Source organism: Callithrix jacchus, chromosome 4 (genome assembly GCF_049354715.1).
Source record: "Callithrix jacchus isolate 240 chromosome 4, calJac240_pri, whole genome shotgun sequence".
Lineage (NCBI taxonomy): Eukaryota > Metazoa > Chordata > Mammalia > Primates > Cebidae > Callithrix > Callithrix jacchus.
In genome coordinates, this window is record NC_133505.1 from 144,058,631 (window position 1) to 144,086,229 (window position 27,599).

The window sequence follows — 27,599 nt, forward strand, 5'->3', positions numbered from 1 at the left end:
CACATTTGTATGCTGCATTATCATGATCTTCCATAAATAAAATACAAATTAGTTCTGCATTTAGTTAAGAAAACCTTTGCTAACTAGATAATTTTTTAGGAAACAATGGTTCTTCATCTGAAACCGTTGGCAGCATAGCTCACATACTTTACTTTGGCAGAAAGGTTCTTAATAGAGTTAACACGAACTTAACCCTGCACCAGTACAAACATTATTATTACATTTTTAACTAAAATAATCTGATTAAAAAACACTATCTGAAATAAAACAAATCACCTCTGCCTTACAGTGTAGTTACATTTACTTTAGACTTATGTGGGGAAAATACATGCTAGGAAATTTACAATTGAAATGAAATATGTTTCTAACTTGTAACTTGTATTTAAAAATAGTAGTTTGATATGTCTAATCATAGAACATTAACTATTTTCATTTTTCTTTTAATATATATTCATAACTAGAGTTTGTATTATTTAAAATTGACATTTTCTGACAAAAATATAAAATACTGAATTTTGTATTTAATTAAGATTATCCTAAGGACAAATAATGAAATTCATTGACTGAGAATAAATTTGCTAAGCTTTTAAGGCATGAACAACATTCAGAGAGATAATTAAATTAATTGATGCAAAAGAATATACACTCAGAAATAATTTTATATCATTTCTTGAAGAACTACATGAGATAGAGATCTCTAATAACATAATAAAATAATTTCCTAGATGTATTTATGCTAGAATAAACTGAAATTGATTCATGAATATAATTTAACAATTAAAATATCTGCATCCTTCAACAATGTGAAAATGATAAGGCTTGATTCTTATTCTTCTCATTGCTTCATCCTTACACTTTACGTAGCAAAAATGTTTTCATGCACATTATCATCATATTTTGTCATCTTAAACAGTGTCAGTAAAATGCATTGTTGTTTACTTAGAAAATATTTTTATGTAGGTGTATTGTCTGGAACAAAATATATTTTTTAATATTTCTGGTAAAGTATCTTAAGGGATTTCCAATCTCTTGATCATTGGGGTTTTGGTCACTAATATCACTACTAATTCACTAGGGCTAATAATTTAAAAAAACAAAACTGCATTTGTCATCCTCTAAATAAAACAAAGCTATGAGCTTATTTGCACAAAGACACAGAGCCAATTAATTGACTTCTGCCTGGAGATGCTTCATAAAACTGTAAATCTCATAGATAAAACCATATTAGTGCTACATTTAGTTTTAGCAAATATTAACAATATATAGTAGGTAATTTTAAGTGATTTTCATTTTGAATAGCAACTACATGGTCATCTATAGTTTACATATAACATGCCACATATAATAACATATGAGATATACTGAGTTAAAATTTACCTTAACATAAATATCTAAAAAACCCTCTGATTTTATTATATAGAGAAAAAGCCAGAGTTCTTATTTTAATTACAATACATGCAATGAGGAAAACCAAAACCAAAACTCCAATTACATTTAAATTCAATACCATCAATTTAAACATATATCACTATGTTTAAGATTTATTTTCAAGATGTTTTAATTACTGAGAAAGGTTTTTGTAGTCAGTTATGTTCATGGAGTTGTAAAAGTAAATTATTTTTAACACAACCTGCTCTTAATTTAATCTATGGCTCAAAAATTTCAACATATTCGAGTTTAAAAATAAATAAAAATTTTATTTTTCTATATTGACTTTAAAAGAATCTGACAAGGTTTTGTTTGCTTGCTTTTTTGTTGTGTTTTCATTCATTTATTTGTAAGCAATTTTTATTCCAAAGGGTTATTAGAAAGGCAGTGAACTTTACTTGCCAATTAATTTATAACAACACATGACTTTTAATAAATTAAGTGGAGCACACCCAATGCAGAGTAGAAAGAGCTCAGTCCTCTGGAACAGAGATCTGAGTTCTGGATGGGCTGAGAGACTTTGGACCAGTCACTTACTCTGTCAGAGCCTCTACTTCCATGTGAATTACTGACCTTTTATTGTCTTTGAACAAAAGCATAACATTAAGCTAATAAGATCATTTAGTCTTTTCTTGAGAATTTTGAAATAAATGGCCAATTAATGAGCATGCCCTTAGCTGAGCGTCTGCACTTTCATTCTTAGGAGAGACTGGATGGATTTTTCAATGGGAAGGCCTGCTGTAAGCACAGTTTATCAACCTCTTCACTAAAGAATTTTGAAGTCCTGGAATTGTCCATGGTTTGGAGGGTTTTTCAGTTGCTTGAGAGTTACTCTGAAGAGAGGTAGAGAGGGAAGGATTGACAGTGCTAGCTTAGTCTCAGAACCAATTTCCCTGGTTCATGTCTACATGAACAAGGACTAATTGAAGAGACTTTTAGAATCTTTGTGGGAAAAATAAGGCTAATTCCATCTGGAAGGCTGACCTGAGCCTGGCGGTGTAAGTGGATAACAAGCTAAAAAAAAGCAAGAAATACAGGATTCAAGTGCTTGTTTAGATGCAAAGATCTGTTTATATTTCAACTTTTTATCGTTTAATAACTTCCTGGTTGTTTTAGTATGCTGAAGAGCTAGGATTTGGATCCATTAAATTAATTTTTCTATCTAAAGTCTTCCAAATCTAACAGCTTGTGAGTAGAATGTATAATGTTTCCTCATAAAATCAGCCATGAATTTTAAACAAATTAACCCTTAAACTTCCTGACATCCCCCAAAGTCCATTGTGTATACTAAAGAGTATTGTCCATCACTACTTCCGTGAAATGCACAGTTCCCTTGGGAAAAAGTCTAAATTTGAACTTCTACAGAAGCTTCATTGCACTGTCATTGTAATTAAGTGGCATCAGCTCTTGGATATTTTTATGCTGTATAATTTCTTTCTCTCTTAAAAATGATTTTATAATATTAATTTAGAGAATGCCTGGTTGGGTTTTAGCTATTTTCCCTGCTACAATTTCCCTCTCAAATACCAATGGAGTCTCACATAGTGTTTGTTTTACAGTGATCGGGGTCTTGAGCCTTCCAGAACCTGTTTTAGAGAATCACTAAATGGAGTTCTTGTACAGACTTAAAATGCATGTTCAGGACATGCAAATGAATTGTAGTCCAATTATGCGGTGAAAAAACAGCCCTAAATATCCTGTTAATGAACTGCATTCAGGCACTAAAAGACATTCATCATGATGGGATTATAAAGATCCTGCCCTTAATTATGAGTTGTAAAAGCCACTTTCAGGTAGAAATAAAGAGGGTAACAGTTGTTCAATTAGAGGTGAACATTCATCTAGGAGAGGAAAAAAGCCTTTCTGTGATAAGACCCAGAAATCTTGTTTTTCTGCTAATGCGATTTCATACATTTTTGTTGCACGGTGGGCTGAGCAGCATTCCTGGTCTGTTGCCTCGGATGGGAATTGTTCAATACCATGTCACACATAGCTGTGCCCCGAGTCATCATGCTGAGCGGTGAACCGATCCCATGGTCGTCGTGACAGTTTCTGGAGAAAGCAGGCCCATGCTGATTCATTCTGAGTCTCCTCTTCCCATCCCTGTCTCCAGCCCAGCATCCTTTTCACATTTATTCATGAGCTCATCACTCGGGGCAAAAAAAAAAATTATTTGCATTATCACATTACATTTAAAAGCTATAAATTACGCAGAGCTATAAATACTGCCTTCTGGTAAACACCATAAAATCTGTGTGTGTTTGTGCACATGCAAGCGTGAAATGTCATTTGGATTTTCTCCCCACTCGCTGCATCTTATAACTCTTCAGTCTTCAGCATTCTGAAATCTAGCAGTTAAAACAGTGGTAATTTAAATGAAAAAGAAAGGATTTAGAATTGTTTTAAACAAACTGTGATTCTGTGTTAACTATGGACTGGGCTCACTCCGTTTGGAAACTGTCATCATTCCACAATAAAAGTGTTGCAATATAACATATCTGGAAGTTGAAAAACAGAAGATGATTTTTGTTCTGTGCTGTTCAACAGAAGCATACACAACTGAACTGAAACATATTTTTTTAAAATCATCGGTTTTAAATTATGCCTCTCTAGAATATTTGTAAAATGCTTAATAGAAAATTCTATTGGTCAAATATTTTCAGAAACTGAAGAGGTGATAATTTGAGAAGAGCCTAAAACCTTTCCTCAGTTTGACTACACAAGGTTATGATTCCATATCTCCTTTCTCGTTGTAAAAGAGAAATTCCTGTCCATCAAGTCTGTGACTCTGACACGCACACAGACTTGAACTTGCAGGGAATCTTTGCATCCTGGGCATCCAGCGGCCTGGGCACTGGAGGTGCTGCTGTTCGGGGGGTGAGTGTTGTCTGCTGGCTCATTGCGTCTTTAGAGCAGCCGAGTCAGCGGTGAAGGTGGGGGTGACTCAGGGTGGGGTTGGCACAAACTTCTTTCCTCCAGGTGCAGTACACATTGTGCGCTAGCTTGATTTATTCATTCTGATCTATCATGAACCAAAATATGAACTACAACATTAGGAAGATTATAAGCCGATGTCCTCTTTTAAAACAAACATATCCTTTTTTGGGTATTTACTGTATTAGTCCATTCTCATGCTGCTATAAAGAACTGCTCGAGACTGGGTAATTTATAGAGGAAAGAGGTTTAATTGACTCACAGTTTCAGGTTGCTGGGGAGGCCTCATGAAACTTACAATCACAGTGGAAGGCAAAGGAGAAGCAGGCACCTTCCTCACAGGATGCAAAACAGAGTGAGTACAAGGAAGGAAAATCCCAGATGCTTATAAAACCATCAGATCTCACGAGAACTCACTATCATGAGAACAGCATGAGGGAAACTGCCCCCATGATTCAATTACCTCCACCTAGTCCCACCCTTGACATGTGGGGATTATGGGAATTACAGTTCAAGATGAGATTTGGGTGGAGAACGTAAAGTCTAACCATATCATCTTATTTTACAGAAAATCTTCCTTAAATCCAACTAGAATGCCTTCTACCTCATTTAAACCCATTTCTTCAGGCCTGTCCATAAGCAAAGGTCAAGAACAAATCTAGATCAAGTTCTATTAAAGGGAATCTCACTTTGCATTTAGAGGGGGAGGGGGAGGTATGAGTCTCAGTCCATAACAAGCATACAGGAAGCTTATCTGTAAATATAGTAGATTTTGTGGAAAATGCCCTGTTCCTTTCGGTAATAGAAATTAAATTTGGTCAATTACAGGTATCCCCTACTTCCCTTAGTATTGTGTCACATTTTGTTTTTCTCCCATGCCCGGAAAATCTTCCCCATCCCTATGCCACTCTGGGCAGTAGGATATCCTTTCCACACCAGTGTCCTGCTGGGCCTGGGGGAAACGTTCAGGGATACTCTCTAGACACACCCAGCTGACTTTTCTGTTCCTGCATCTTTCTGGTTACAGGAATCCTAGGGCCTGAGGCTCCAGTCCTGGGCTTTGCTGAGGGAAGGCACAGGTCCTCTATGATGTCAGTTTCCAAATCTCCCCAAGGTTGGAATTGTGAGGCCCATCTCCATCTCAGATCACTCACGCTCCCTGAGGTCCCTCCCCTTTTCTAGACCCAGGGATCTTCCCAGAGGCTTTTCAGGACCTGAAAATTTGAACCTCAAAAGTCAGAGGATATGCGATTTCTTCCATGAAGTAATAAGAAAGAAAGGCACCTTTAAGCTAACTCAATGAAGAAGCACTGGGAAAAAATGAAATGCAGGATACACAGTTATTACTGGGGCACTGTTTTGGCAGATGAAACTAACCAATTCCCTTTGTCTTTCCTCTAAGACTTCTTTCCAAAAATGTCATCATTTGATTGTTCTTTTTTGGGTTGCGGAACAGGGTCTTGCTCTATCGTCTAGGCTGGAGTGCAGTGGTGTGATCTTGGCTCACTGTAACCTCTACCTCCCTGGCTCTAGCCATCCTCCCACTGCAGCCTGCTGAGTAGCTGGGACTACAGGCACACAGCACCACATCTGGCTAATTTTTAAATTTTCTTTAGAGACAGTGTTTCACTATGTTGCCCAGGCTGGTCTTGAACTCCCTGGGCTCAAGTGATCCTCTTGCCTGGGCCTCCCAAAGTGCTGGGATTACAGGGATGAGTCGCTATGCCCAGCTTGATTGTTCTTGATGCCTTCACTACGAGTTCAGAATGAAGCAGAGATGCTGTCAAGGGGATGTGCACTTACCATGAAGGAGGAACGGATGTGGAGAATGCAGGGTGAACACAGCAAGAGCCACGATCATGGGCAGTGTGTCCAAGACAGAGTGTGTGGGTGAGGGACAGGGATGGCCGGAGCAGAGTCTTTGGGTGGGCCTGCGGCTGGCACCCAAGAGCCTTCTATGCTGCAGTGAGGAGTTTCAGACTTGTCCTAGAGGGGACAGGGCCAGAGCGGGTACAAGATGAGATTTGTAGGGGGCACCCCAGTTTGTTCACTGTGCAGCATGGGGAGCTGGGGGGCAAAATGGGAGGCAGCTAAGAGTCCTTCTTGGTCCATTGATTGATCTAAGCCTGGGGCTTTTGGAATGGAGATTAAGGGGCAGATTTTAGGGATGAGGTAAAGGAGGAAATGCAATGAATGAAGTAGAGAAGGAGGAAAGGATGCTTCTCTCTGGAACTTTCCAGGTTCCTAGTTTCCTGGGGCTTGCGGTATTAGGCCTGGTTCTCGGGCAAACAACTTGAGCTCCTAGAGACACAAAAGGCAGCACCCAGGTGCCATGAAATCATAAGAGGGATGTCAGCAGAGATTTTCCTTCCCGCTTCCTCCTTCCTTGTCCACTGTGCTCTTCCTCCATTGCGAGTGGTATCTTTTTATCCCAGGGGAAGAATGATATAGCTGAAATAACACTTGTGATTTCTGACAGCTCTTGCCTTTCAAAAGTTTCAACCTAGACTGTGCCAGGACATAATGTTTATTTATAAAGATTAGATTTAGACCAACGTGTCATGACCAACCAGGTTTCTGGCACAGGTGTGGCACAAGTGTAGTTAGGAATACTTGGTCTCAAAGAGAGTTGCAAGGGGACTAATGGGTGCTGGGAGAAGTGTTCCCAGAATCAGCTGTGCTCTCTGACTGCCCAGATACCTCCCCTTCCTGTCCCAGGCTGAGGCCTCAAGATGGGGGTGGGGGATGGGGAAGGCAGTCCAGGAGCAGGGAGCCCTTAAGGCTTGCTTTCAAGGTGAAGCCCAGAGAAGGGGCAAGTTATGCAGATTTTCCCTCTATTTAGCATGGAGTGAGGTGGGGTGGCGAGAGATGACTACATGGGCCTTTGCACTTGCTCTTCCTCTGCTTAGAACTTTCTGTCTCCATATATCGTTATGACCTGTACCCTCCTATCCTTCAAGATTTTGCACACATGTCCTCTTCCCTAAACATCTATTTAGAATTGAAGCCCCAGGCTGGGTGCGGTGACTCATGCCTATAATCCCAGCGCTTTGGGAAGCTGAGGCGGGTAAATCACGTGATGTCAGGAGATCGAGACCAGCCTGGCCAACATGGTGAAACCCCATCTCTACCAAAAATAAAAAATATCAGCCGGGCATGGTGGTGCACCTGTAATCCCAGTCACTCAGGAGGCTGAGGCAGGAGAATCACTTGAACCTAGGAGGTAGAGTTGCAGTGAGTTGCAATTGTGCCACTGCAGTCCAGCCTGGGCAACAAGAGTGAAACTCTGTCTCAAGAAAAAAGAAATTGGAACTCCCTGCCCTCATCTCCACCCCACCATTCTCTAACCTCCGTTCATGGTTTGTTTTTCTTCTTGGCACATAACAAGGACTGAAGGAGTATTTGTTGAATAGATACAATGCTGCCTGCGGTTAGCAGAGTAAACATGTCAAGCATCTGTTGTATTTAGTCCCAAGAAATCATGAGATTTTCTGTTGAGAGCAGTTTCAGAGGACTTACTTGGCAAAGGAGAGTTTTCAAAGTATTGGAGTGGAAATAGGTGTTGAGGAAAGAGAAACACTGAGATTTGACTACTATTTGTCACACTTTGACTGTGACAGAAAGGAGAGAGTCATAGTCATCATTAAAGAAGGATTTTTTTTTTTGAGACGGACTCTTGCTCTTGTCACTCAGGCTGGAGTGTAATGGCATAATCTTGGCTCACATAACATCCACCTTCTGGGTTCAAGAGATTTTCCTGCCTCAGCCTCCCAAGGAGGCTGGGATTACAGGCACATGCCACCATGCCCGGCTAATTTTTGTATTTTTAGTAACGACAGGGTTTGTCATACTGGCCAGGCTAGTCTCAAACTCCTGACCTCGAGATCCGCCCGCCTTGGCCTTCCAGTGTTGGGATTACAGGCATGAGCCACTGCACCCGGCCTAAAGAAGGATTTCTTAAAATATCCAGACTCACTCAATTTCGTAGATAGATTGAGGGACAAGAGCTTACGCCGGGTAGGCTTGGGAGGAGACATGGAAGAAGGTAATTAGGGCGGAAGGGAGGTCTCCAAGAGATGTAGGTTTAGAGCACTGAGAGATGGTTGGCCTTCTTCGGCTCTTCTCCCAAGGCTGGAAAAGGAGGGAAGATGGAAATCGAGAAGCACAGAAAAGCTTCACGGGGAAAGACTGTGATGTTCTGGCTAGAGGTGTTTTTATTTTTTCTGTGTAGTAGTTGCAGGCACAGGATGCGGAAAGATCTTTGGAAGAACCGAAAGCCACATGTGGACCTTCTAGTGCCTCAGTGATGACATTTCCCCTAGCTGCACATGCAGCCTGGTAGTGGGAGCCAAGAAGTCAGATCCGAATTTAATTCAGGGTCAAAGCTTTGCTGGACAGTTCCAATGGAGAAGAATGGTAATGGCAAAGGAAATGGAGGCTTTCAACAAGCTTATGATTTTCTCTTTCAGCTGAAAATAGGCATATATTTCTGTTCTCTCCAAGTAAGCAGAACTTGTGGGTGACTGAGCACCCAGTCCTGACTCTGGAAGAAGCCAGCAGTGATCTTTGGATCCTTTTCTCTTGTTTTCAAGAGGAACGTCCTTTCTATGCAACATTTAATAATGGAAAACTGAATGTGAGCAATATATGTAAATTTTTTTCCATCATCAGTTTGAGAGAGAACATTAAATCAATCTTGATAGACTGTTTGTTAGAATTGCGCTTGAACTGGCTGGGCACAGTGCCTCGCGCCTGGAATCCCAGCACTTTGGGAGGCCAGGGTGGGTGGATCACCTGAGGTCAGGAGTTTGAGACCAGCCTGATCAACATGGTGAAACCCTGTCTCTACTAAAAACACAAAAAATTAGCTGGGCATGGTGTCAGACGCCTGTAATCCCAGCTACTTGGGAGGCTGAGGTAGGAGAATTGCTTGAAACTGGGAGACACCCCTGCACTTCAGCTTGGGTGACAGTGTGGGACTCTGTCTCAAAAAAAAAAAAAAAAAAAAAGAATTGTGCTTTAACTTCTTCTCATCCTTCAACATGGGTATCAGCTGCAAGTAGTTTCATGAAAAATGACAGTGGCACCGTATGAGGCCACAAGGGCACCTGCTGACTATGACGAGGTGATGGAAAGAAAGAAACTGACTGTGTAAACAAATGCCAGGGGAGACAGGGTGATGAGCTTCAGGGAGAATAAATTTTGTGCCCTGTCAGTAATGTGCTCTGGCTTATAGCAGCTAATCCTCAACTGGAAGACAAGCTAAACATGACTAAGAATGCAAGAGATAGATCATACTTTTAATTTTAAAAATTTGCTATAAGCTGGGTATGATGGCTCATGCTTGTAATCCCAGTAACTTGGGAGACTGAAGCAGGAAGAATGCTTGAGGCTGGGAGTTTGAGACCAGCCTGGGTAACATAGCAAGACCTCATCTGCAAAAAATAAAAAATTGTTCTGGGTGTAGTCACACATGCCTATAAGTCCTAGCCACCCCAGAGGTTGAGGTGGGAGGATTGCTTGAGCCCACGAGTTCAAGGCAGCAGTGGGCCATGATCACACCAGTGTACTCCAGCCTGGGTAATAGAGCAAGACCCCAAGTCTAAAGAAAAAGAGAAAGCCACACAAAAAATTTGCCGTACCCCTCAATTGTGTCATAATACACTTTTCCATCTGCACTGGTGTTCTACAATCTTCACTAGCAAAAAACACACTGGTAACTCTATATAGGATTAGACTGTGTTTGGGTACTTCTCTTTTTATATCTCTCTCTCCTTGTATCTATCTATCATCTATACTACTTAGTTAGAATTCAGGCCACAATTTTAAAAACACACAATTGATTAAAAGCAGCAAATGCATAATTGGCATCACAGATCTAGCATTTAGAGTCATTGGAAATTTGCTATAGCTCTGAGTTTTCTGGTAGTCATATAAATATATTTTTATTCTGATAAGACTTACTTATAATCTCTGGCAGAGTAACATGTACCTAAATCCTAGCTTTAGAAAGGAATATATTTGTTTATGTCTTTATAAATGGGTATTAAGACAATACATCTTTTTTTGTCTTTACTGTTTCTCTCCAGGGCAGAAACTGTTTAAATAGCCACTCTTAAGTCCTTAAATGATTTTTTTTTACAATATTAGAGTAAAATGATTTCTGTATATTGTTTTGTGAAGCACTATCTTTTGGAAATAAGAATAGAGTATGAGATTCTAGAGTCATGGAAGACCTAGAATAATAATTTTTATTAATGGCCATCACTCTCATAGCCCTTATGCATCAGCCATATGTAATTAGCATTTTACATATGTTATTTCATGTAATAATCAAATCAACCATATAGTTGAAGTACTATTAATATCACCTTAGTTTCCTGTTGAAAAAACATAATTCCAAGAGGTCAGAAACTGTCACAAGGTATAGTCATTAAGGAACAGAGTCAGAATTTGATCCTAGACAGGCTGTTCCCTGATCCTGCACTCTCACCCACCACAGTGTACCCTTTCACCCTCAAATATTCATGTGCTGCCTAATGCACTGGGTCATAATCAGTTCATAGTTTAATTCATTCACAAAGGCCTCCAATTTGGTAAATTGGAGGGACTATCTGAACTATTCTATGAAACGATTTTGTGATTTTATGATTTCAGGGTCATCGCCTCTTCTTATAGTGTAGGACTGGCTCAAAGGTGTCCATAAGAGAGCCAATATTTTGTGCAAGAATCTTTCATATACTTAAATATTGGAAAGCTAGTATTCATCCAGTCTGAAGTGCCAGAAAATAGGAAGTCACAATTTGTTTTTTAAGAGGAAATGTAGCCAATCAAAAAGTTGAAGATAAAGTGTCAAAAGTTAGCATTTTGTAGAAAGATTGCTAGATGAATCATAAAATTGTCAGTTTATCTGATTGAGTAGGGTTATTTTGTCGTTTATTTAAATTTAGAAAATTATTGTATTAGTTAGGTTTCTTTCCATTGAAAATAACAGAAACTTCACTTGTGTCACTGTAAGCATGAATAGGAACTTGCTGGAAGGATACTGGGGGTGACTCATAGGACTGAATGAAGAACTGAACAATTGGGGCTTGGAAAGATCAGGGTCTATGCAAATCACAGGCTAGAACACCTTCAGGACTCAGTGTTTCTCTGTGCATAGTGGTTAAGTTTTTTCAGCTTTCTCTGATGGTGGGAGAACTGGTCACCAGCTTTTCTAGAATCATATATATATATATATACAAATCTCACTCAGGGAAAAAGAGAAAACATTCCTCTTGTAGCTTCCATGTTCCATGAGAAAATTCCATGGGAAGAGTTACGATGGGCCTCACTTAGGTCATCCACTCAACCCTGGATAAATCTCTATAGTCATGTGAAGTAGACAGCATTATAGACTCAGCCTGGTCATGTGTCAATACCTGTTGTCAGGGGATCGACAGTCTGAGATAAGGTATCCTACCACAACTACATGATCAGAATGGTCTGAAAGAATTGAAAGCACCTGTGTTAATCTGTCTTCCCCACAGACTGCTAATACTGGGGAGGGCGGTGACAGGGCATAGGCCTGGTTCCCCAGAGCCTGGATGAAGTGACTAAAGTCATAAAGACATTTCCACTAGATAGAAATGTCTAAGTGAATGGTGGAAAGAAAAAATATTTCTACTCATTTACAAAAACACTGAAGGCCTACTATGTGCCAAGCATTGCTCAGCAGTGAACTAAGCAGATGAAAATCCTGTTCCCCTGGGGTCTTCATGCTGGCACACTCCCTTCTCCTACCCAATTATTGCTAGAAACTATGGAGGAAGAAATAGAGTGAAGGGTAGGGAACCAGCACATCTGAAACAGCCATCGCTGACCCATGAAGAAAGAGCTGTGAGACTGGGAGGGAGGGGGAAGGGGACCAGGCAGGGCAAGACCCCAGGACACACTGGAGGGTGGTCCTGAGCTGGCCACCTGGGAAGAGTAAACTTCCTGACTAAACCAAAGGAACTACCCATGAGGCTGTGGGATGAGATAAGTTTCCCAAAAAAACCATTAAGCAGAGAAGGTCCTCTCCTCCCAAGAGCTTCACAAGGTAGTTTTAGTGGAATGTACTTGAGAGTAAATATCAGAAGACTTGGGTTCTAGTGTAAATTCCATTGCTGACAGTTTACTGGTGTGTAATATGAGTTCAGTTTGCATAATCTCTCAGGTCTCTCTCAACTCTATATGGCTGTGTAGCCCACTAAAAGCAGAAATATTCCATTTTGTGTGCATACATTTCCTAGACCTAATCTCACGTCTTTGCCTGATGCTTATCAGCAGAAAAACCAAATAAAGCATTATTCTACTTATAATAGAATGCCTCATAATCCCATATATTGTTGAAATACCTCAATGAAAATTTTATTATTACTACTGAAACTTCATGGCATGAAAAGTCAAACTAATTTTTGATTCTGAAACCAAATCCACCAATTGTCAATTTTTCTTCAGTGTAAAAACCACATCTTCTTTGCCTATTATAACTGTGTCTTAATTTGTATTTGAAATGTTAACTTACCTATGAGGTTCCTAATATTCCCAATCAGAATGAACTTTTCCATTTGTCTTCTCTCAGCACTTGTTTTATCTCTCTACTGACTCACTTGGCACACTCTCACTTGTACTAGTACAGTGTGTGTGTCTGTGTATGTGTCAGGGGAACAAACGTATCTCCCACAAATGATTTTGAGTTCTTTGAGGGTAGGACTTGTATCTGACTCATCTTTCTATCCAAACAATTGACACAGCACCTTGCATAAAGTAAATGCCTAACACTTGTTTGTAGGGGTGCATTGACCTGCCCTCTGACACATGCCAATTGTGCTGGCTCCTGCAACTCTTCAACTGCCTCAATTCTTGGGAAACTCAGCTAATAGTGATTAAAACCCACAGACTGCAGAAAGAAGATGAGATAAAACACACAGATTGTCTGGGTCTTGGAAAGGAGCTATTACAGATGGAATTGGCATTGGCAAAACACCAAATAACATACAAATGTGCCAGAATTAATCAATTCAGTAAATAAACAAAGTTAATCTGCCTTCTCAGTTAGTCACATGTCTATGATTCCTGGCCCAGGTAGGGGTGGAGGCTGGCAGGCTGCTCATTTCATAGGATGGGGCCATTTGATTGAAGAGGCCCATGCATGGCTTTCCTGCATATGTCCAATACTACCTGAAAGTACCTACCATACAGAGTAGACCCCATCTGCAAGAATTCCGGTCTCTCTGCTTGGAAGAGGGGAAATACGCTCCTTTTGATTCTGCTTTTATTTGTTGGGTGTGGGAGGGAGCGCAAGAGTAGGAAATGCATAGCATCACAGAGGTCAGCTGATCTTCTTTGGTTAGTAAATAAACGGGGGTCCCCAATCAGAGACTCCAGGTTGCCAGGCCAGAATGTAGTCCTGGTGTTGGATCCACCATTTATCTTTCTAGGACTGGATTCATTTCTTAGTTAGTGGCTCGTTGGTATAATTTCCAGGCCAGATCAGTGTAATTGCAAACCACTTGGGTGGATTTTGTATTCCAGGGGATGTGGGGGTTGGTACAAAGTGAAGTAGAGAGAAGTCTAAGATGAGTAAAAAATAGTTGTTATTTTCAACATTGCCCAGGAAAAGATGGACATGTCCACACTAGTGTGGGAAGTGGTTTGTGTGGGCTGAGTGTGGGATTGAGCCAATTTCCAATTTCTACATTTGCAGAGTTCTAAGCCCTTTCCTTTCAGCTGTTTGTTGAACCCATGGCTAATGAGCTCCAGAACAGCATGTGGAGCACACACTCGTATGACAGGGTTTCTGCATTTAAGGAGTCTGTAAGCATATTGTGGAGAAAAAATTGACCCAATGAAATAAATATTAAATTTAAATTTAAAGTGTTTTCTTATAGGATAGCAACACTAGGTATAATAGAATTTCATTTACAAAGAAAAAAAAAATTGGTATAGGCTTGAGTAATTAAAGTCGTCAAGGAGTAGTAGGAGTTGAGGAGGATCTGAAGAAAGTGAGAGCTTACAGAGTGGGGAGCATCCCAGGAGGTAGTTGATCCACCAGCATCATAATTACATAAAGTCATTTCTGGGTCATGCGATAACCATGTTCTTAAGAAGCCTTGTGTATTCTCAAATGTCTTATAAACTATTTATTAGGGGTTGAGTAGAAGGAGACTAGAAAGTAGGGAGTTTCAGAAGCTCACTAAAAGAGTTATTTGTTGCCAGGCGTGGTGGTTCACGCCTGTAATCCCAGCACTTTGGGAGGCCGAGGCGGGTGGATCACGAGGTCAAGAGATCGAGACCATCCTGGTCAACATGGTGAAACCCCGTCTCTACTAAAAATACAAAAAATTGGCTGGGCATGGTGGCGTGTACCTGTAATCCCAGCTACTCTGGAGGCTGAGGCAGGAGAATTGCCTGAACCCAGGAGGCGGAGGTTGCGGTGAGCTGAGATCGCGCCATTGCACTCCAGCCTGGGTAACAAGAGTGAAACTCCATCTCAAAAAAAAAAAAAAATTATTTGGCAAGTCAGCAGTGGCACATGCCTATATTCCCAGCTACTCAGGAAGCTGAGGAATAGAAGTGTTTTAGGTTGCTTTGAATTTTGGAATATTTTAATATACTTCAAATGAGATATCTTGGGATGGGACCCAAGTCTAAATACAAAATTCACTTGTGTTTCATATACATCTGATATGGTTTTGCTGTGTCCCCACCCAAATCTCATCTTGAATTGTAACTCCCACAATTCTCATGTGTCATGGGAAAAACCTGTGGGAGGTGATTGAATTATGGGAGTAGGTCTTTTCTGTGCCGTTCTCATGATAGTGAGTCTCACAAGATCTGATGGTTTTAAAAATGGGAGTTTCCCTGCACGAGCTCTCTCTTTTTGCCTACTGCCATCCACATAAGATGTGACTTGCTCCTCCTTGCCTTCCGCCATGATTGTGAGGCCTCCCCAGCCATGTGGAACTGTAAGTCCAATTAAATCGCTTTCTTTTGTAGATTGCCCTACATAGTATCAGGTATGTCTATATCAGCAGCATGAAAATGGACAAATACAACATGTTATACACATAGCCTAGAGGTGATATTATACAATATTTGTAATAATTTAGAGCATGAAACCAACCTTGTTTTTTTTTCAGAGAGCATCTCGCTCTGTTACCCAAACTGTAGTGCAGTGGCATGATCTCAGCTCACTGCTGCCTTGATCTCCTGGGCTCAAGTAAGCTTCCCACCTCAGCCTCCTGAATAGCTGGAACTACAGGCACATGTTACCACTCCCATCCCACCATGCCTGGCTAACTTTTGTATTTTTTGTAGAGACATGATTTCACCATGTTGCCCAGGCTAGTCTTGAACTCCTGAGCTCAAATGATCAGCCTGTCTTGGTGGAATTACAGGTGTGAGCTGCCACTCCTGGCCCAAACAAAGCTTTGATTGCATTTTGACTACAACCTGTCACATGAGGCTAGGTGTGGGAAATTTCTATTTGTGGTATCATTGTTGCTGCTCAAAAAGTTTCTGATTTTGGAGCCTTTCAGATTTTTGGATTAGGGATGGTCAGCCTCGCGTAGCATAGCTTCCATGCCTTAACTAGTCCGCTAGTCACCCAAACAAAGTAGCTGTGTGTTCCTGGACGGCTATTTTTCAGGTGCACAGTGCCAATAACTGACTCACATTCTAATCAACAGGCATAGAATGAAATTAATGCAATAATCAATGGCATTGTGAAAATTTAAGCTGTAGGGGAATGGCCATGTTTGAACCTCACCAGACTTCTAAGTGCTTTCAAATATATAATCCTGTGCTTCCATTCACTGCCTAGTAGTGGTAGGGAGGCAGACTTCTAAGATGGCCACAGTTGATTTCTGCCTTATGTGATCCCCTCTTGTTGAGTGTGGGCTGGATATAGAGACTTACTTCTAACCAAAAACGTATGGCAAAAATAATGAGATGTATGTCACTTCTGTGACTAGATTACAAAAGATTGTGACTTTTGTCTTCCCAGCAGTTTCTTGTTGGTGTTGATGAAGTTAATTGCCCTGTTGGACAGGCCCATGTGGCAAGGAACAGAAGGCAGCCTCTGACCAATGGTCTGAGAGAAGCTGAGGGATCCTCAGCACTATAACTGGAGAGGAACTGAATCCTCCCAACAGCCATGTAAGTGAAGGACTGCAGGGAATTTCACCCCAAAATAAAGCTCCCTGGTATAAGGAGTATTTTGAATTAGAAGTTCTTAGAGATCAACATATGCTGGGAGTGGCTTTTTCCCTATCTACATAAAGACTGAACGGACCCACCAAAAAGAACAATTATTTTTCCTTCCTCTCCCTGTTATCACTGTATCTATTGGAGAGAAAAAAAACAAGAAGTAACCAGACCTGATTATACCCCTTCATGAAATATCTGTTCCTCAGGCTCATTCCATTTCCAAAGAGAACCATTCATAAGTTAATCTTCATTTCCCCATCCATTCATCCTCCAAAGTATTCATTCATTCTCCCTAATAATCATTTATTGTCCCTTAACAGAATTACCTATATTCCCATCACTCCCCTCCCCTCTGAAATAAGGCTATATAAGTATTGACCCCATTGGGATATTGAGTAATCATTCTTGATTCTCTCTCATATGTATGTTACTACATTTGTGTGCCATTTCTCCCATTAATTTGCCATTGTCAGTTGATTTCTTTCAGCAACCTTCTGATAGCTGTAAATCAAAAATAAAAGCCCCATAACTGATGGATGGACCTCTCTCTTGGCCAAGGGCATTTCAAAGTTAACCTGAAAAACTTGTTCAGGCCATGTGGAAAGTGGGGGTCAGACACACTTCATTATACTGTCCTCCCCTTTGATTTGTAGAAAGAGATAAAATGCCAGTCTTGCTCTAATATAGTATCACATGACATTTAGCATACCCTGAAGGAAATCAAAGCATTTTACCCCAAAATATATTTCTTTGACATGTTTTGATATGGCCCTGAAAAACTGTTTCTTATGGAGAAAATCTCCATTCCATAGAGAATCCCCTTCCTTTCCTGGGTCTTTTCCCTGATCCAGAAGACAATTAATGTGGGGAGCCCATCCCTGTAAATATTTGCAAAGCGAGTTTTACAATACTGGCGGTTTGAGCCCAGGGTCCCCTGAAGGAGGGGAGTCGAGATAAAAGAATCAGGAACAGACAAAGGGAGTCTATTTAAAAGCTAATCAGATGTTCGAAACCAAAAACTCTTGCAGTCATGAGGAACAATGTCTCCATGTAATTGTTTTTTATGAGCACCAGGAATGACTATCACCTTTTACAACCATTGATTGTGTATCTGCCATCTTTATTGTATAGAGTAGGTCATCTAGTGATTTGCATTTCCTCTTGCAATGACGTAAACCAGAGCCTGGAAAAATGTATATATACTGAGCCTTTGAAAAATAAATTCCGTGTGGGATAAGATTTCCACACCCCTCCTGACCTCCCTTTCTGTCTCCCTTTATTTCCTGCGCACTCCCCCACTCAGGTTTGGAACCCTCTTACTGGCCAAGAGTGACCCCCAGATATTAACAAAGTGTCTGGCACTCTTTTAGGTCTGATAAGAGCTCTGAAGTTTGCTACCTGGGGGCTTCATCTGCATAATAAAAACCTTGGTCTTTAGATAATAACCTAACATTTTCAACCAATTGCCAATCAGAAAACCTGTGACTCTACCTATAACCTAGGAGCCCCTGCTTCAAGTTGTTTCATCTTTCTAGACTGAGCTAATGTACAACTTACATGTATTGATTGATGTCTGCCTGTAGTTGCTGTTCCCCTAAAATTAATAAAACCAAGCTGTAACCCACCCACCTTGGGCACATATTCTCAGGACCTCCTAGGGCTGTGTCATGGGTCATGGTCCTCATATTTAGCTCAGAATAAATCCCTTCAAATATTTTACAGGGTGTGACTCCTTTTGCTAACACAGCAAAGGGGAAGTTTTCCCTTCACCTCTACGTATGTAAACTTGAAAGTGAATCTTTCCCCAGTTGACCCTTCAGATTGTCTTGATTGCCCCCTGTGAGAGAGCCTAAAGCAGAAGATTTAGACAAGGGCCATGAAATCCAGTAAAAACTGTGATGTGATAAATGTGTGTTGTTTTAGACTCATTTGTTTTGTAGCAATAGACTCTATGATATGGCAGGGGTTAGCGATATCTCCACTTTAAGACCAGACAAATATGGCTCAGAGACAGTAAGTATCCAGTGTTGGGTAGCACCGAGTGGCCGAGCTGAACATTTGTAATCCTCAGTCTGGTGATGTGACACTGATCACCCTCACTACTACTCCTCCACATGAGTGCGGTACATATGGACTGTCAGGCCGTGTCAATCTTTCTTCTTACTTGTCTCTTTCCTCTTTATCCACCAGTGCTCAGTCCAAGCCAATTTGCACTAAGTGTACCTTTCTCTGTTCCACAATAGTAATCTATAATTGTGAGGAGTACTGGAAAATCCTGGGAAGCTGTAGGGGGATTAAGCTCATCTCCCCTTGTTTGGGGGTAACTAAACCCCATGCATTTGTGCTATCAGAAGACAGTGAGGAGGTAGGAAGCATGGAGACCATGCCCAGCCTCAGATCCTAGCTATGCCACTTAATGACTATTTGAAATGTTACTAAAAGCCTCTGGATATCCGTTTCTATACCTGAAAAATGAAGGTAACACAACTCTCTCTCTTAAGACGTTATGAATATTACGTCAGGTAACATGTAAACTTCTGATGTGCAGACATTCAAATGTTACTCTCTGCTGTCTATACTTCAGGTGGCCAAAGGTGCCCATGCATCTAGGTCTTCTGAGAAACACATGCATAGTGGACAAGGCTGAGCTTTCAACAGTCATAATATAATTTTTTTTTTACTTATATGCCTTCTAAGTGTATCTTTTATCCCTATTAGGTAATTATTCAAATCAGTTGAAACTGGATAAATATCTGTTGTAAACCAAAAATAAAATTCTAAGGCTCCCCAGCCATCTGAATGGACTTCCTCCTTGGCCAGGGTACTCTTAAAATGTAACCTGAGAGACTGGTTCAGGCCATGATAAGAAGTGGGTCAGACATGTCTCATTATACCTCTCTGGCATTTACAACAACATAGACCTTAAGTCTGATATGAAACATTTGCAACCTATTCTCTCTGAAGCCTGCTACGCTTCATCTTTATGATAAAACTGATCTCCACAACCTCTTATTGCAACCCAGGCATTTCCTTTCTACTGATTCCTGGCATTTAGATAAATGCAACCAACTGTCAACCAGAAAATTTTAAATCTACGTATCACCTGAAAGCACCCCTCCCTTTTGAGTTGTCTTGCTTGGTCTGGACTGAACCAATGTCCATCTTAAATGTATTTGATTGAAGTCTCATGTCTTCCTACAATGTGTAAAATCAAGCTGCACCCCGACTGCCTTGGGCAAACATTCTCAGGACCTCCTGAGGGCTGTGTCGTGGGCCATAGTCTGTCATGTTTAGCTCACAATAAATTTCCTCAAACATTTTACAGAGTTTGACTCTTTTCATGGACAATATAAACCAAATATCTCTAATATTCAAGGAGTATGCAAAGGCCTCTGTGGCATGATGGTGAATCCTATGGAAAGTGAACATCTTGCTTTAAGTAGAAGTATAGAATGTGCTGATTAAAGCTATGGGCTCTAAAATCAGGTTTCTCACATTGAGTCCTCTGCCAAATTTAGCTGTGTGACCTAGGGGTTTGTCATTTGAAAAATGACTGTAATAATAGTGCCTGTTCATGAGTTCGAGAGGAGAAGGTGAAGATTAAATAATTTCAACCTTGTTAAGTGTGCAGCACAGAGCCTTCAGCATAGCAAGCATTTTATAAATATTAGGCCTTGCCGGTTTCACTGAGAGTTTTGGAGAGGAATAAACAAGTAACTTCTGATATTAAGGCTGAAGCCCAGAAAAGCACACCTGTAAAGGGAAGTTTCACTGTGTAACATGCATTCAGGGTACATATTTTACTGTTTCACATGGGGGTAAAATTCACTGATCCAGGCAGATTTTAATAGGTCTGGCTGGAATTAATTAGACACTAAGTCCTTGAGGAAATCATACCTTACCATATTGTGAATACATTTGAGAACTGAACGTATTTAAAAGCCTTGCCCACAAATTTCTGATCCCTATGTAACCAACCAAATTCATCAAGAAATAAGTATGTTTTAAAAATCCAATTTGTGAGAAATAGCTCTTTTTCCATTTTCTTTGTTTCTGAGAGACAGGGGTGAGAAGTGCTGATGAAAGTATTTCTTTAATGTAAATGTTTCTTTTATCATGGGAAGGAAATATTGAGTTATTCCTGTCAACCCCCTATAACTATGAGCTCTGTAGCTCTCTAAGGAAGGAATCCTGTGGCTTTTCCTGAGATGCTGGGTCTGCCCAGCAGGGAGAGTGAAATAGATTAAGTCTGCAGCGCAGCCACGTTTGTCAAGGGCCAGCCCCCGGCCTTGGGAACTGACTGGCGACAGTTTGCAAATGTATGTGCTTGGTGGGAAGCCTGCAGTTCCCTTTGTTCTTGAACCACAGGAGGCCTGATAGGGAAGCCGGAGTGTGTCATCCCTGACTACCCAAACAGGAACTTGATGAGTAACTTTTCAGACAATATCAAACATGAACATTCAGTGTTTAACCAATTCTTTCTCCAGATACAAATAATAACATGTTCTACACGTTTTCCTGCAAACCTACTGCTCAAACAGCCAAGGGAAAACACAGATCTTGGACCAGGTTTGAAGCCTGAGTTTTTCAGGGAATGAGTAAGAGTTTCTAATCCTTCTACCTCCCTCGCTGTTACTAACCAACTTTTATTTCTCTTTCCCGGTTTTCCTTAAATCCCTATGGAAAGTCATCAAACAAAACTAATGAGAGGGTTCTGGACATGCTGAACTCAGTATTCCAAGTCGGCGTGCCTTGGAATACTGAATGTTTTAAGCTGAGGGAAACAGAACACTGCAGAAGCAGGAAGGCCTCCTTAAACTTCTCCCACCCTTCTTTTCTGAAGCAGACTAGGAAAGAATTGTCCTACCATCCCCTGAAGCAGGTCCTAAGACCCTCATTCGAGATGTAGCTTTTCTGTACCCAGGGGAAAGGAACATCTGTATCTGTAAAGACACAGGGACAGTGGGAAGAATTTCAACAATAGGCCTTCCTATGATTACCATTAGATCATACCCACTGTTTCCTCTAATCATACTTCCTCATGACTGTTCACTTTTCGTTAAACCTAAGCATAAAAATACACAAGTTTACCTGCTTCTTTGATCTTCATTTCCAAAGGCTTCCGTGTCACATAAAGCTTCTATTAAATAAATTTGTACACTTTTCTCTTGTTAATCTGTCTTTTGTTACAGGGGCCTCAGCCATGAACCTAAGACAGGAAGAAAAGATACTTCTTTTGCCCTATACTATTCTTTTTACTCGTATTCAGAATGACTAGGAATTACAGACTTTTTCTATCAATTTTTTTCATATATGTGCTTGCCTCTGTCTAAAAGCTTAGGAAATATACTTATGGAAAACAGATAGGCCAGGCGTGATGACTCATGCCTATAATCACAGCACTTTGGGAGAATGAGGCAGGCAGACACAAGGTCAGGAGTTCAAGACCAGCCCAGCCAACATGTTGAAACCCTGTCTCTACTAAAAATACGAAAATTAGCCAGGTATGTTGGCAGGCATCTGTAGTCCTAGCTACTCAGGAGGCTGAGGCAGGAGAATCGTTTGAACCTGGGAGGCAGAAGCTGCAGTGAGCCGAGATCACTCCACTGCATTCCAGCCTGGACAAAAGAGTGAAACTCCAACAACAACAACAAAAAAGAAATAAATCTGTCTGCCATCATGCTAGAGGATACATCTTTTACAACACAGATGACCCCCGGAAGAGTAACTTTTTGTGCTTATTCTAAATCTAGTTTGTTTTTAACCTAGTTGTAAGTGAAGCTCATTTCTTTTTCAAGCCCACTGAGGTAGACATTACAAGTGTTCATCCATGTCTGGATATTTTCTAATTCTGGGCTTATGGAGTGATACACTTTCACACCCCCTTGAATTTAGGCTTGGCCACATAATTTTCTTAGGCCAATGAAATGTGAATGGAAGTGACCCTTGTAGAAAATGTTGAGAGGAAACTTTTCTGCTACCATTTTAGGTTTGGATTGTTGTGGCCCTGTGAGTTAACAGACAGTACAGAAATTAACAGGAGAAAAGACAAGGTTTATTAATGCCAGGTCTCCATACGCAAGCCTGGAGCCTGAAAGTCTGAAGTCCTGCTTGTCTCAGCTGATGTCTCCCACTCCCTGCCTGCATTCCACATTGTCCCTGATTGCCCAGTGGAGCTTCCCCAGCCAAGCCCCTCAGGCAACGCTGCCATCTTAACTGTTCTTTTTTTTTTTTTTCTTTTGAGACGGAGTTTCGCTCTTGTTACCCAGGCTGGAGGGCAATGGCGCTATCTCGGCTCACTGCAACCTCCGCCTCCTGGGTTCAGGCAATTCACCTGCCTCAGCCTCCTGAGTAGCTGGGATTACAGGCACGCGCCACCATGCCCAGCTAATTTTTTGTATTTTTAGTAGAGACGGGGTTTCACCATGTTGACCAGGTTGGTCTCGATCTCTCGACCTCGTGATTCACCCACCTCGGCCTCCCAAAGTGCTGGGATTACAGGCTTGAGCCACCGAGCCCGGCCCAACGGTTTTTTTTTTGGTGGGGGGGAGGAAGGCAGGAAGGGAGGGAAGAAGGACGGTAGGGAGGAAGGAAGGGATAAAGGAATGAAGGAAGGAAGGGAGGAAGCGGGGAGGGAGGGAGGGAAGAAGGGAAGGGAAGGAAGGAAATCAAGCAATGAGAGAGACATTGCCAACCTGGATCTAGAGGTTTACAAGTTGATTTCTTTTTTTTTGAGAGAAGGAAAGAAAAAAAAAATAAGTAAAGGAGAGGAAGAAAGAGGAAGAGAAAGAGGGAGAGTAAATGGAAATATTGCTTTATTTTGAAAAAAATTGGGTATTAATGATGGCCAATCAATGTTTCATTTAAGCTTATGGGTAGGTGTGATGTGGTATTGACAAGAATGTATATTTTGTGTATTTGAAGTGGAGAGCTCTATAAATATATATTAAGTTTACTTGTTCCGGATCTGAGTTCGAGTCCTTGATATCCTTATTAATTTTCTGTCTCATTGTGTCTAAGACTCTATGTATCTGGGTGTTAGGATAGTTAGCTCTTGTTGTTGCATTGATCCTTTCACCACTATATCTTTGTTGCTTTAAAATCTATTTTCTCTGATACGAGAATTGCAACTCCTGCTTTTTATTTATTTATTATTTATTTTTGCTCTCCATTTGGTTGGTAAATCTTTCTCCATCCCTTTGTTTTGAGTCTTTGTGTATCCTTGCATGTGAAACAGGTCTGGATGTAACATGCCATTGGGTTTTGGCTGTGTCTTTTGATTGGGGGATTTAGTCAATTTAAATTTAGGGTTACTGCCATTTGATGTTGACTGGCTGTTTTATCCATTGGTTGGTGTAAATTCTTCTTTATGTTGGTGCTCTTTACTTTTTGGTGTATTTTTAGAAAGGCTAATACTGGTTGTTTCTTTCTGTGTGTAATGCTTCTTTCAGAAGCTCTTGTAAAGCAGGCCTGGTGGTAATAAAATCTCTGAGTTCTTGCTTGTTCATAAAAGATTTTATTTTTCCTTCAGTTGTGAAGCTTAGTTTGGCTGGATATGAAATTCTGGGCTGAAGGTTCTGTTCTTTGAGGATGTTGAATATTGGCCCCCACTCTCTTCTGGCTTGTAGAATTTCTGCTGAGAGATCTGCTGTAAGTCTGATAGGCTTGCCTTTGTGGGTAACCTGACCTCTCTCTCTGGCTGCCCTTAGTATTTTCTCCTTCGTTTCAAACCTGGTGCATCTAACGATTATGTGCCTTGGGGTTGCTCTTCTTGAGGAATATCTTTGTGGTGTTCTCTGTATTACCTGGGGTTGAATGTTGACCTGCTTTGCTAGTTTAGGAAAATTTTCCTGAATAATATCCTGAAGGGTATTTTCCAGCTTGGATTCATTCTCTCCGACGCATTCAGGTACACCTATCAAACGTAGATTTGGTCTTTTCACATAGTCCCACATTTCTTGGAGACTTTGTTCATTCCTTTTTATCCTTTTTTCTCTAATCTTTTCTTCACGTTTTATTTCATTAAGTTGGACTTTGACCTCTGATATCCCTTCTTCTGCTTGAACAATTTGAGTGTTTAAACCTGTGCATACTTCTCGGAGTTCCTGTATTGTATTCTTCAGTTCCATTAATTCACTCATACTCCTCTCTAAGTTGTCTATTCTCAATAGGATTTCATCAAACCTTTTTTCAAAGTTCCTAGTTTCTTTACATTGGGCTACAACATGGTCTTTTAACTCACTGAAGTTTGTTATTATCCATTCCTTGAAGAGTGATTCTGTCATCAGGATGCGCTCGTTCTCCATCGAGCCTTGTTCCATTGTTGATGTGGAACTGTGATCATCTTTAGAGGGAGAGGCATTCTGACTTTGAGTATTCTCAGCTTTTTTACGCTGGTTTCTTCCCGTCATTGTAAATTTATCCTCCTGTCGTCTTTGAAATTACCAACTTTCAGATTAGGTCTCTTGAGTGGATGTCCAGGTTGTTAGTTCCCAGGGCCAGAGCAGCGGCGTTAAAACTGATGGTGCTTTTCTGCCCAGGATTCTCCTGTCTGGCTTCCTTCTTGTGTCCGTAATGGGCAACTCTGCCTTCCCGGGGCTCCAAACCTCGGTCAGAAGGGGAACCGGTACCGTTTACTCTGCGCTGAGTGCTGCTGCGCCGAGATGCCGTTGCAGCCACTGCGCCGGGCTCTGGTGTCCTGCTGGGGACCCGTGCAGGTTCTCTGAACCTGTTTACTCTGCTCTGAGAGCTGCCGCGCCGAGGTGCTGGCGGAACTGCTGCGCCGGCCACGAGAGTCGTGCTGGCCACCCGTGTGTTTCCTCCACTGGGGGATCTTCTGCTCCGTGAGTGACCAGAATTTGTCTGAAAGTGTGGCGTCCTCTAGTTCTCCGCGCCTTCCCTGAGAGCTGCAATCCTGGGATGTTAGCGATCGGCCATCTTGGATCCTTCCTCCCAACTGTTTTTAAAATAAAGTAAATACCTCTCCCAACCCTGCCATTGTATACTCCTTGCCCCTAACCCCCACCACTGTAACTGAACTTACTCTGCAATATCCCCACCCCCAAAAAAACTACCCAAACCTAAAAAACTAACTCCTATCCCACTGCCCTTTGTTAATGCCCTTTTTGGCCTTAGCCCACCTGCACCCAGGTGAATAAACAGCCATGTTGCTCATACAAAGCATGTTTGGAGGGTCTCTTCATTCAAAGAGCACATTTTTCAACAATTAATCTTGTCCATGTACACTGGGGAGTACTTTACTAACAAGTAAATCCTCTTTAGTAATGTGTAAATATGATGAATGCTTTTCTTGATTATATAGCTTTCTCATGCTAAAATATTCATTTTTCAAAAGAAATGTTATTATCATGTAAATAACATGACTCGTTTTCTTCAGGGATTTATGAAGGATGTCTATCTATTTGTAGGCTTTTTCTCATATTGTGAGTAGGCAAAGGTAAGGGGTTATACACCTATTTATTTAATAGCAAATAAAGGAGAGGGGGAGTTTAAGATCTCAGTGAAAGAGTATGGAAGTTTCTATTGGGCTTTTTCATGCTAATGGGAAGCTGAATTCATACTTCCTAACACTTAAAGGTCAGTCTTCTGCCAAAAAGATAACACCCTCAATGGACAGGGGTGACCGTTTTTCTATATCAGCTGTATTTTCTTGGGTGTATCTGCTTAAGTTTAGATAATGTTTCCTTCTGTGACTGATGATTGATCACAGGTTGCTAGTTTAAAGTAATGTTAATCTTTTCAAAAGTATTTCATTGCTAGGGCAAGACTCTCTGATCGCTCTCTCCCTGGAAATGATCATGGCAGCACATATTGTTATGTAGATTCTGAGCCATCATTGAGCGCACAGAAATCCTGGAGAATATCCTGAACTATCAACTCCATATAGGCACAGTAAACTCCATAAACCTTGGTTAGTTTAAGCCTCTGCAACGCATTGTTTGTGTAAAGGAAAAGAAATATCTTTCCTCCACCCATTTCTAGGTTCATGGCTGAGACCCCTAACAAAAGACTAGGTTAGTATACAAATTTATTTCATGTCAGTTTTACATCACATGAGAGCCTTCAGAAATGAGGACTCAAAGAACCAGAGAAACCTGTGTATGTTTATGCTTAGGCTTGCTGGAGTGGACAGTCAGTCCTGCAGGAGTTGGATTGCACAAGGGAATATGATTGATTGGCAATCCATTGGGGGAAATTAGCAAGGCCTGCTTGTTCAGTTTCTTGTTGGAGTCCCTGTATCTTCAAGAATAAGCAGGTTTGTTTCCTCTGGGGAAAGGAAGGGTACCTCTGGAATGAAGGTTTTATGACCTGCTTCAATTGGAAGAAGGGCAAAGGGAATTTGAGACTCACCTTTCTGTTTCTGCTGTTTTCTCCAGTACCAAGCAGCCATATTTTGGGGTAGCATGTCCTGAATCCTATCACCAGATTTTTAAAAAAGTTCTTAGTGATGATCTTGCTAGCTTTGGCGAATCTGTAGGGGTCTGCAGAGCCTCAATTCTTGCTTCTGCAGAAGAGAGAATCTGACTGAGGGGCATAAGGCAGAAGAAGAGACTGAGGCAAATTTTAGAGCAGGAGTGAAAGTTTATTAAAAAGCATTAGAGCAGGAATGAAAGGAAATAAATTACACTTGGAAGAGAGCCAAGCTGGTGACCTGCAAGATCAAGTGCATGCGCAGTTTGACCTTTGACGTGGGATTTTATATGTTGGCATCCTTCCGGCGGCTCGGGTCCCTTCTCCCCTGATTCTTCCCTTGGGGCGGGTTGTCTGCCTGCACAGCGGCCTACTAGTGCTTGGGAGGGGAGCATGCGCAGTGTGTTTCCTGGAGTTGTACACATGCTCACTTGAAGAGTTCTTCCCTTACCAATCGAATGTCCCACAGAGGTCATACACCGGTTAAACTCCACTTTGCGTCTTTTTATTTTAGAGGCAAAATGGAGTTTAACTGGTATATGACCTCTGGTATATTCATTCTGTTGACCACG